Source organism: Mandrillus leucophaeus, unplaced genomic scaffold, assembly GCF_000951045.1.
Source record: "Mandrillus leucophaeus isolate KB7577 unplaced genomic scaffold, Mleu.le_1.0 Scaffold410, whole genome shotgun sequence".
Classification (NCBI taxonomy): Eukaryota; Metazoa; Chordata; class Mammalia; order Primates; family Cercopithecidae; genus Mandrillus; species Mandrillus leucophaeus.
The window spans coordinates 876,930-888,691 of record NW_012104366.1 but is presented as its reverse complement, the minus strand read 5'-3'; the positions used below and the strand labels follow the sequence as shown (position 1 = coordinate 888,691).

General features: G+C 39.8%; 1 protein-coding gene across 3 annotated transcripts in view; it reads right to left on the bottom strand.

Annotated features, from left to right (window-relative positions):
* The window catches only part of PTBP3 (polypyrimidine tract binding protein 3), a 114,356-nt gene extending 102,594 nt beyond the window's left edge, over positions 1–11,762 (bottom strand). Inside the window, exons 1-2 of one of the 3 annotated variants that reach the window (XM_011992453.1) lie at positions 10,145–10,212; positions 9,268–9,301 (exon numbers count right to left, since the gene is read on the bottom strand). The gene's annotated coding sequence lies outside the window, so the exon portion shown is untranslated. Of the gene's footprint in view, positions 1–9,267; positions 9,302–10,144; positions 10,213–11,581 lie in introns of those variants that run through there. The other 2 variants (XM_011992452.1, XM_011992451.1) reach the window with 2 other exon arrangements.

Genomic DNA, 11,762 nt, shown 5'->3' with positions numbered 1-11,762 from the left:
TGGCGGGCACCTGAGTCCCAGCTACTAGGGAGGCTGAGGCAGGAGAATGGCACGAACCCAGGAGGCAGAGCTTATAGTGAGCCAAGATCGTGCCACTGCAGTCCAGCCTGGGCAACAGAGGAATACTCCATCTCAAAAAAAAAAAAAAAAAAAAAATTTGACAGGACTACTTAAATGGTAACTCTGACAAACTGCTGGAGTAAGAACTAACATACAAGTAAGAAACCCTCAGAGCCTGTATTCCTAAGGGCCCCCATACTTCCGTAGGCTTTACCAGGAATCCTACACCAAGTTCTTAAGGTGAAGATATTAAAAGACCCCTGAAATTCCAGCACTTTAGGAGGTCAAGGCGGGCGGATCACAAGGTCAGGAAATCAATACCATCCTGGTCAATGTGGTGAAACCCTGTCTCTACTAAAAAATACAAAAATTAGTCAGGCGTGGCAGCGTGTACCTGTAGTCCCAGCTACTTGGGAGGCTGAGGCAGGAGAATTGCTTGATCCCAGGAGGTGGAGGCTACAGTGAGCCGAGATCGCGCCACTGCACTCCAGCCTGGGTGACAGAGCGAGACTCCGTCCCCAAAAAAAAAAACAAAGGCCCTTTCCAGTCTCTAGCAGGAGGAGGGGGAACAGTAACCACTGTGAAAAACAACCAAGAGCAAGAGCTTCCTCCAAAATTATAGTCTTATTCTGATGTTTTCAAAAAACTTTACTTTGTCCAATCTAGGGAAAGGGTATTTCCTAAACTCCAGCCCCTTCTGGCCTACCTGGCCTACCTAAGGCGGAAAAAAACTGAAACACTAGTCAAAGTCACATATCAGAGGCACAGGCACAGGCACAGTCCTGGGAAACGGCTGATATTAACCAAAAGGCTATGAAATGCTTCCCCACTCCCAACGCGTTACCGCCACATCTCAGGGGTCTAGTATAGCAAAGGATTATAGCTCAAAGAGCTACAAGGCTCAGACTCTAACAGAGGGGGCAAGAACAAGGACACTAAAGAAAATCCTAGCCAGAATAACATAAAACCCACACTAAAGGCCTTTTACCTCAGTTCCTATTCTCTGATACAGCACATCTCGCTTTCAACAAAAAATTACAAGGTGTGTTTTAACCTTTTAAGGTAAGAAAAAACACAGACTAAAGAAACAAAACAAGCATCAGGACCAGATTCAAACAGGACACAGATTTTGGAATTATCAGACATGGTTTAAAATAACTATTTTAACCACAGAACCAACCCAACTTGGTCCACCTTTGTGTAATAAGATGGTGAGTTGTTTTTCAGTTGCCATGGACCCCTAGATGGAAGGTCACATAACCTGGACATGTCCAGGTGAACCAAGCTGGCAACTATGGGTGGAACCCAAGAGTTGGGAACAAGGAATGGAGACTGAATTAAGAAAGAAACACCTGAACAGGTGCAGGGGCTCACGCCTGTAATCCCAAAACTTGGGGAGGTTGAGGCAGGAAGACCACTTGAGGCCAGGTGTTCAAGACCAGCCTCAGCAACATAGAGAAACCCAGTCTCTACAAAAAAAATCGTTTAAAATTAGCCAGGCATGGTGGCATGTCCGTGTATTCCTAGCTACTGAGGAGGCTGAGGCAGGAGGATCACTTGGACCCACACGTTCAAGGTTGCAGTGAGCTATGATTCATGCCACTGCACTCCAGCCTGGGCAACAGAGCAAGATCCTGTCTCCAAAAAAAAAAAAAAAAACAGACACCACATGGGAGGATCCAGTTAAATCACGCCTCCCGGAATCACCTCGGATCATGCCTCATTACTCAACAACTGTAAAACCAATGCCATCCCCCAGCTAGAGGAGACAGGTTTAAGCATTTCCTTCTGTTTATTTGCCATTCAACAACAATAAAGCTCTTCTTTTCTCAGAAAAGTGCCATGGTATTGGCCTCTATGCACATAAGACAGCAAGTCCACTGATTGCTTAGCAACATGATGTCACTGGCTGTAACGGAAAAAGTAGATAACATGCAATCAAGACGGATAATATACCAGAGACGTGAACACTCTATAAAAGAACCAAAAGGAAATTTTCGCTAGAAATAAAAAACACTATAACAGAAATGAAGAATACTTCTGATGGGTTCATCATCAGTAGGCTGGACACAGCTGAGGAAAGAATCAATGAGCTTGAAGATATTTCAACAGAAAGTTTCCAAACTGAAATGCAAAGGAAAATAATTAGAGAATGTCCAAGAAATGTGAGACAATTTCAAATGGGTAACACAGAAGGAAATGAAATATTTTCTGATAAGTTCTAGAAAAAACAGAGAGAGTACAGGGCAGACGAAACATGTAAAAGTAGTAAAAGCCAAGAATTTTCCATAATTAATGATAGCCAAACCACAGATTCAGGAAGCTCTGAGAAAACCAACCAGGATAAACACTAAAAAATTCACACCTTGGCATGTCATTCAAACTGAAGAAAACAAAAGAGAAAAATCAAAAAGAAACCAGAAGAAAAAAATACCATACTTATGGAGGCACAGGGACAAGAATTACAGAGGTTTCTTTCCCATCAGAAACCATGCAAGCAAAAAGAAAGTGAAGTATTTAAAGAGTTTTTTAAAAAAAGAAAAAGAAAAAGAAAAAAAAAAAAAAAAGACAACCTAGAACTTTGTATGCAGAGAAAAAGCATCCTTGGAGTAAAGGAGAAGCACAAAACCAAGAGAATTCCTATCAGTGGACATGCCCCACAAGAAAAGTTTTTTAAAAGTTATTTAGGGAGAAGGAAAACATTATAAATCAGAAACTTAGTAAATGTATATGCTACAACGTATAGGGCAACCACTAAACAAATGTTAAAGGAAGTATAATTAATATGTTGAGGGCCTGGTACAGTGGTTCACATCTGAAATTCCAGCACTTTGAGAGCCCAAGGCCGGTGGATCACTTGAGGTCAGAAGTTCAAGACCAGCCTGGCTAACATGGTGAAACTCTGTCTCTACTAAATACAAAATTAGCCAGGTATGGTGCTGCACACCTGTAGTCCCAGATAGTCAGGTACCTGAGGCAGGAGAATAGTTTGAACCTGGGAGACAGAAGTTGCAGTGAGCCAAGATCACACCACTGCACTCCAGCCTGGGTAACAGAGCGAGATTCCCTCATAAAAAAAAAAAAAAACACTTTAAAAGAACAGACAAAAGACTTAACAGACATTCACAAAAGAAGGTAAGTGAAAGCCTACTAAGCACATGAAAAACTCACCACCACTAATCACTGGATCAACAATTTCATGCAAATTAAAACTAAAAATGAGGTAATACTAGTCCACAAGAATACCTAAAATTAAAAACTGACAACACCCAACGTGTTGTCAGTTTGGCTGACACATGAGGCAACTGAACTCTAATACAAAACTGATCAGAGTGTAAGGTGGTACAGCACTTTGGAAAACAGTTGAACAATTTCTTATGAACTTAAACATATACATATCCTATCACCCAGCAATTCTACTCCTAGTCATGGATTGAATGAAAAATACATATACCCAAAGATTTACACATAAATGTTCGCGGTAGCTTTATTTGTAATAGCCCCAAACTGAAAAGTGCCCAAATGTCCATCAACATGAGAATGAATTTTTAAATATCGTTATGTATTTGATAGAGTCAGGAGATAGTAAAATGGCTAGGTAAAGAGGGAAGGGTCCCTGGAGAACCTTCAACCTGCCCAGGTCATTATGCACAAGGGGCTTGCCTAAACATGCCCACAGTGAAAAATTCCATCACTTAACACGTGCAGTAAGCGAAATAAATCAACGTGGAGTGGCTCAGACTAACGGCCCGCATGCACACTAGGGGAAGGGGGTGGAGCCACCAGGAATTTGCACCTTAGGCTGGGGAGGAGCCTGGCCTCTCCAACTCCAGTGTAGTGGCCTGGTATTCAATCTGAGGTGGGAGCCAGCTGGCGGGACCCCTCTCTTTGCTGAGAGCTCCCCTTTCGCTTAATAAATTCCACTCTCGTCACCCTTCAATGTGTCCACATGCCTAATTTTTCCTGGTTGTGACACAAGAACCTGGATTTAGCTGAACTAAGAAGCAAAAACCCCTGCATTATATTCACACAGTGGAATACTCACAGAAAAAAAAAAAAAAAAAAAAAGAACTACTGATATATGCAAGTACAAGGATGACTCTCAAAACCATTTTGCTGAGTAAAAGAAGTCAGACATCAAAGAGCTTTTATGCTCTATGACTCCATTTATATGAAGTTCAAAAACAGGTAAAACTGGCCAAGCACGGTGGCTCATGCCTATAATCCCAGCACTTTGGGTGGCCAAGGCAAGCAGATGGCTTGAGCCCAGGACACCAGCCTGGGCAACATGGTGAAACCCTGTCTCTACAAAAAACACAAAAATTAGCCCGGAGTGGCGGAGTGCACCTGTAGTCCCAGCTACTCAGGAGGCTGAGGCAGGAGGATCGTCTGAGCCCAGGAAGTTGAGACTGCAGTAAGCCTTGATCACACCACTGCACTCCAGCCTGAGCTACACAGTGAGACCCTGTCTCAAACAAACGAAACAGGTAAAACTAATCTCTGGTGATAAAAATCAGAACAGCTGCCTTAACTGGGTCTGGAAAGAGGCAACAGGGAACTTTCTAGAGTGGGTGTTCCATTATCTTGAATGAGGTATACAGGAAACAGTAGTGGATACAAGTGTCAAATTTTACTGAATTGTACCCTTAAGACATGTGCATTTCATTCTATGTAAATTACAGCTCAGTTTAAAAGGAAAAAGATTGCAGCAAATGCCTTCTACTTTTCCTATAGCTCAAGTACAGCAGCAGGCAAACGTTTTCTGTAAAGGGCCAGAGAGTAAGTATTTTAGGCTTTGCAGTCTCCACTACAACCACGACTGCCTTTGTAGTGTGAAAAGTAGCCAGACAATATGAATGAGCACAGCTGTGTTTGAATAAAACTACAAAAACAGGTGGCAAGCTGAATGTGGCCCATAGCCGTAGTTTGCCAACCCCTGGTCAAGCAAACAGAAAACTAATCCTCAAAAATTAATTTAAATATGCTATATTGTTCTCTTCTACATAGTGACAGAGATGATAATCACTAGAACCCAATTATGGTCCTTCCCATATACGTGAGTTTTTCATACTCATCTACTCACTTAAAATAGGAAAACCCAGAAAAAGTCTAAAACATATTTGGTATGTAAGACCATCATTTTCTTAAAATCATACTCTAATAGCTATGACAGTATTTCGAAAAAATAACCAGGATTATGAGGAATATTTGAGTTTAAAATAAGCCAGCTAGTTAATAATAAAAGTATAAGCTAGACACACAAAATGCCATGTTATCCACAGGCTGACACTTTGATTTATATGGTATAATAAAGTTCTTAAAACATGTACAGTTATCACTCATTATCATCTAGTTGGTTCTTCATTTAAAGGAATTCAGGCTGGGCACAGTGGCTCACGCCTGTAATCACAGAACTTTGGAAGGCCGAGGCAGGTGGATCACGAGGTCAGGAGATAAGAGACCATGCTGGCTAACACTCTCTACTATAAAATACAAAAAATTAGCTGGGCGTGGTAGCTGGCACCTGTAGTCCCACCCTACTCGGGAGGCTGAGGCGGGCGAATGGTGTAAACCCGGGAGGTGGAGCTTGCAGTGGGCTGAGATCGCGCCACTGCACTCCAGCCTGGGCAACAGAGCGAGACTCCGTCTCAAAAAAAAAAAAAAAATAGGAATTCAAAATTAAAGACAGCAATTATGCTTGGGTGTGGTGGCTCACACCTGTAATCCCAGCACTTTAGGAGGCTGAGGGAGGAGAATCACTGGAGGCCAGGAATTCAAGGCCAGCCTGGACAACATAGTGAGGCCTTTGTCTCTACAAAAAAATTTCAAAATTAACAGGGTGTGGTGGCACATGCCTGTGGTCCTAGCTATTCAGGAGGCTGAGGTAGGAGGATCACTTGAGCCTTGGAGGTGGAGAATGCAGTGAGCCATGATTGTGTCACTGTACTCCACTCTGGGCAACGACAGAGGTAGAGCCTGTCTTCAAAGAAAGAAAAAAAAATAGCAAATACATCTCAGTTTCCCAATAAGCATTTCAAAATACGAAAATTACATGAAGAAGGCCGGGCACAGTAGCTCACGCCTGTAATCCCAGCACTTTGGGAGGCCAAGGTGAGCAGATCACGAGGTCAGGAGTTTGAGATCAGCCTGGCCAATATGGTGAAACCCTGTCTCTACTAAAAATACAAAAAAAAATAGCCAAGCATGGTGGCATGCACCTGTAGTCCCTGCTACTCAGGACGCTAAGGCAGGAGAATCGCTTGAACCCAGGAGGTGGAGGTTGCAGTGAGCCAAGATTGCGCCACTGCACTCCAGCCTGGGCAACAGAGGGAGACACCTCCATCTCAAAAAAAAACAAAAACAAAACAAAACAAAAAAATTACATGAAGAAATAAAACAAATTTTTCATGAAAGTAGTATCAGAAACCAATTTTCTTAATTTTGGCAAGGCTCAAAAAATTGTAACACCACAAAGAATATCCAAGGTATACACCTAGGTATAACATAAGACAGTCCTAAGCCGCCTGAAAACTGTTATCTGTCTTCAAGAAAATTCCAATTTAAAAAATGAAATGATTTCTTTCTCACCACAGTATATGACTAATAGAGGGGGAAAAAAAAAAAAAAACACTAGCAAAATGAGAAAGCTTGAGTTCCTGTATAAGTATGCTACCTAACTAGCCATGTGACAATTTGGCATTCATTCACTCATCAAATATTTCTGAGAGCTTATTATGTGACAGACACTGGAAACACAGTAGTGAAGAAAATAGCAAAAATCCCTGCCCTCTTGACATATTCTGGTGAATCACTTAATCTCTAAAAACAACTCAGTTTTCTTTCTCTAAAACAATGGATTTTATGTTATACTACAGAGCATTTTCAATTCTTTTTTTAAAAGTTCATATTACTCTTCTGAATCCAGGAAAGCAACTTACGGAAGATAACCTGAAATCCACTCTTGCCACTGGCTGAAACCATTTGTTGTGTCATCATATTCAGATGGCATACAAGGGAAATTAAGTAACTGCTAGATTATCTTTCACACAATCTAGGTGAATTATGAGCCTTATTGGCCTCTTAGTATTTACTTGGTAATTAAGCTTCCTTGGATGGAATCCAAAAAGAACAATCTTAGAGAAATTTCTCCAGATAATGCATAATTTTACATTCCCAGTATCTAAGTCTATAAAAATAAAGATTGCTACTGAATCAACTAGTAAGCTTATCTTCTCTTCAGAGTAGGATCTGATCTTTGTTTACCAAGTGCTTGCTAAAAGCAGGTAGTCAGAAAGCCAAATCTTGTATTCAAATATGGTTCCTGCATCTAATATTTAAATTTTCTTTAACTTATCAAGACATATTTTTAGGGCAGGCGCAGTGGCTCATGCCTGCAATCCCAGCACTCTGAGAGACCAAGAGTTTGAGACCAGTCTGGGCAACACAGCAAAATCCCAGCTGGGCATGGTGGTGCACACTTGTAGATTTACTACTACTTTGGAGGCTGAGGCAAGAGGATGGCTTGAGTTCAGGAGTTCGAGGCTGCAATGAACTATGATCATGCCACCACTGCACTCCAGCCTAGGTGACAGAGTTAAAAACAAACAACAAAAAAACCATGAATGAACACCACTGTCAGATCCTACAAATGCAAATAAAGCAGGAGCCTGAAATTTGCTAGCAAGAAGAGATGATGAACACAGATGGACCCAAAGTGGTGGAACAAATTTACATAAGTTAATCTATAATGTGTAAGATACATAAAAACAAAGATGAATTATTTCTTTCTACAATAATCTGAACTGTAAGTGGCTTCTAGAACTAGATTCTCAACTCAGCTATATCAAATATTAAAATACTAAGGGAACGTTTAGAACACCCAGATATTTTAAGTCTTATACAGATGGGCACTGTTTACTTAATTTATATTTAAAAATCCAATAAATGGGCCGGGCGCAGTGGCTCATGCCTGTAATCCTAGCACTTTGAGAGGCCAAGCAGGGCAGATCACCTGAGGTCAGGAGTTGGAGACCAGCCTGGGCAACGTGTCGAAACCCCATTTCTACTAAAAATACAAAAAATTAGCCAGGCATGGTGGCGTGTGCCTGTAATCCCAGCTACTCAGGAGGCTAAAGCAAAAGAATCACTTGAACCCCTTCAAAGGTGGAGGCTGCAGTGAGCAGAGATTGGACCACTGCACCCCAGCCTGGGCAACAGTGAGACTCCGCCTCAAAACAAACAAACAAACAAACCCCAATAAATGAAAAGACTTCGGTAAAACTGAAATGATTTAAAACCTAGAAGAATCATTATTATAAAACACTAATTATCCAGCTCTCTGGATGTTTGCCTTTTAGACACAACTCTCATTGCTGAAAGCTAGGTATAATGAAAAAAAAGTCAGGCTTTGGTACCTGGAAGACAAGAGTTTGAACACTAGTGTACCACATCTTGGACACGAACTTTCTAAAGCTATTTTGTCACCTCTAAAATGGGAATACTGATTACTCACCTTGAAGGATTGCTATGATTAGTAAAAATACATGTAAAACACCTGACACATAGTAGGCACTAAAGAAAGACGCGTCGCCTGCTTAGATTATTCTCATTGATACATCCATGAAAGAGGATATAAGAAAGGACATGGTAAAAAGATAAATCAGAGTCTAGGCTACACTTTTTCTTTTTTTCTTTTTTTTTTTGAGACAGGGTCTCACTCTCATTGCCCAGGCTGGAGTCCAGTGACACAATCACACTCACTGCAGCCTTGACTTCCCGGGCTCAGGTGATTCCCCCAGCTCAGCCTCCCAAGTAGCTGGGACTACAGGCACGCACTACCATGACCAGCTAATTTTTTTATTTTTTATTTTTTTAATAGAGATAGGGTTTCACAGTGTTGCCCAGGCTGGTCTCAAACTCCTGGGCTCAAGCAATCCGCCCACCTCAGCCTCCCAAACTGCTGGGATTACAGGTGTGAGCCACCGCACCCAGCCTAAGCCTAGGCTACATTTAACTGCTATACATAATACTATAGTTCCTCCTTATAAATACGTAAAATCCAAAATTACCTCAGGTCTACTTATTTTGAAGCTAAGTAAAAATGAAAGACTATTACACAATAAAGCAGATAATTTTATGAACAGATGAGACTGAAAATATGCCAAAAGATATAAAAATGCGTATGAAAGGATAGTAAAAGATTCCTACCTTTAAACCGACTGTTATAAGATCTGTAACAACACTGTATGGAAAAAGTAAAAAGAGAAAATGGAAAACAAAGTTAGAGAACAAGTTTTTAAAAGACAGAGATAGTAAGAATAAGGGGGAAAAAGCATTATAATAACAAATAATAAAAATAAGAATGTGATGAGTTGTGAAATATTAATACAAAGAAAAATGATGAGACAGTCTAGCAACAGCAGAGTGTAAAAGCAAATCCTTACTACCAATGCAAGAAACAAATCCTAAGTTATCTTTTAGTATTTAGGAAAGTATAGTCGTACTTCAATAAAAATGAGTGTTTATCCATTTACCCTCATTTAACGAAGCCAAACCAAAACTTAAAATCACCGGAGTTTGTTCTTTTAAGTCACTGGCATGAATAATCGTGTCTGAGGTTTTAAATGAAACAAAACCAGTGCTTGGATTTTACAGAAATAGAAGGCATCTTGCAAATCTGCATTTACCACCCAAAATTGCTCACCAAAATATAGTTAAGACAGTCTCTCAGAACTAAAATAAATACAAACATCACATTTCAGACATCAAAATTTTCAAAGATTTGCTTTTTAAAAATATTCTATCACGTCAAAACTATGTTTAAGTATAAATTATCTCTCAGGAGGAAATGAACACATACACACACACAAGAGACAGTTGGGATTTGAGGAGGAACTAGAAAGATATGTTGACTGGTGGCTTGTGGTTTGTTTTTTAACTATCCAAAAAAGGAAGAAGGATCTTTTTCAGGCTGTTGGAAAATGTAGAAATTTAATTAGTCTCCTGAAGGCAAAAATGCACTGTATTCTTAAACCACATCCCTTAAGACCAGGGTGTGAAAATCCCCTTTAAAGTCCTGCCATACAAAAACTCTTCTTTTCTAAGCCCCAAGAAACTGTCTTCGATTGATGTTTTTTTCGTATCTCCTAGAAGAAAGCTACAAATACATTCCACATATTGTTAATAACCTATGTCATCATTACCTCATAAAAGTTAACAAGTGACTCTAGATGATGTAAACTGTTTTAAAAATACCACGTAGATTTTTTATTTTTCCTTGTAAACTTCTGAAACTTGAAATTCATTTGTCTAAAATTTAAATGTGAAAAGTAACTGGACCCTTGCTGCATAAAAAGTAAGATTGTTTAACACTATGATTATTGGTTCTGATGCAAAGGGCAACTTATGCTCCGACCTGAACTTCCAAATGAACTTACCTTCCAGTCAGTATCTGTATAACTGCCTTGCATATTGAAACCAATAAACCCAATACTACCTCTAAAACCACAAATAGGGTGAAGGGAGAGTTAACTTCTTAAACACTATCAAAAAGTAAGTTTGCACTTCACAGTTATCCTAGAGTTTAACAGCAAAGACGCAAAATTCAAGAGTCCTCTTTATTAAAACTATAAATTTTACGACACAAAAGAATAGCCTGCATCCATATTTAAGTCAAACCTTCCAGACAATTAACTACACATAATGAAATGCTAATTTCACAGCCTGCCTGAACCAAAATATTAGTACGACACAAATCTTTACGACCACAAAATTTTTCAGCATATAAAATCTAACTGAATAAGGCAATGTGAAATAAGTTTTCAACAATATTCTCGAAGAAACTTCAAACAATAAAAACAGCTTCAATTCCCCCCAAAATATACACACCTACTGTGTACCCAAAAGTTATAATTTTAAAAAAATTTTTAAAGCTTCAATTAAATAAAAATAAAGAACATCCCAATCATGAATAAAATCTAAAATTCCACTTCGATATCTGGAGCAGTGTGCAATCTGCATTCAAATGAATCAATCCGAAATGTCATATACACTTAATATTGTGAAAGTAAAATAAATGAAATCTAATGAGGTCAAAACCTGTTGGAAGATTTCATCTTCTTCAAATAGCATAACAATTATCAACTATATGGCAACATGTGAACGACTTTTACTGTTCTAGCAAGTTGCATATATTCCACAACCTTACAGAAATCTTGTCATCGAAAGTAGGTAACAAGCCAAACAAAACCTCAAATACATAAAGGGAATAAACCGAGTTGGAGATTTTTTTTTTAATCTGTAGGTACAGACACTACAACCTTCAATTAATTCACCAAGATCCTAACATAGTTGTTACTTTAATTACCAAAATATGTCAAGTCCCACCCCATATCCCTGAGTCCCCAAAGCACCGTTCATATACATAGACTCTAAATCTTTTTATTTTGGTCACGGAACCCCATTAAATTTTTGAGCATTTGAAAGGCCCCCGAAAATCGCTCGTACATCATATTTTACATACACGGGCAGAGAATTCATTAAGTTTCTTGGGGAGAAAGAATGGTGAGGGGGAAGCGTCCACGGTCACTAAGTCCAGATCCCTGATGTCGAGAAAACGTTAACGTATCTCACAGCACAAGTCGGGAGACCTCGGCCAAGTCCCGCGGCGGCCCGGGGACCCCGCGTGGGACCGCGGCTTGGGA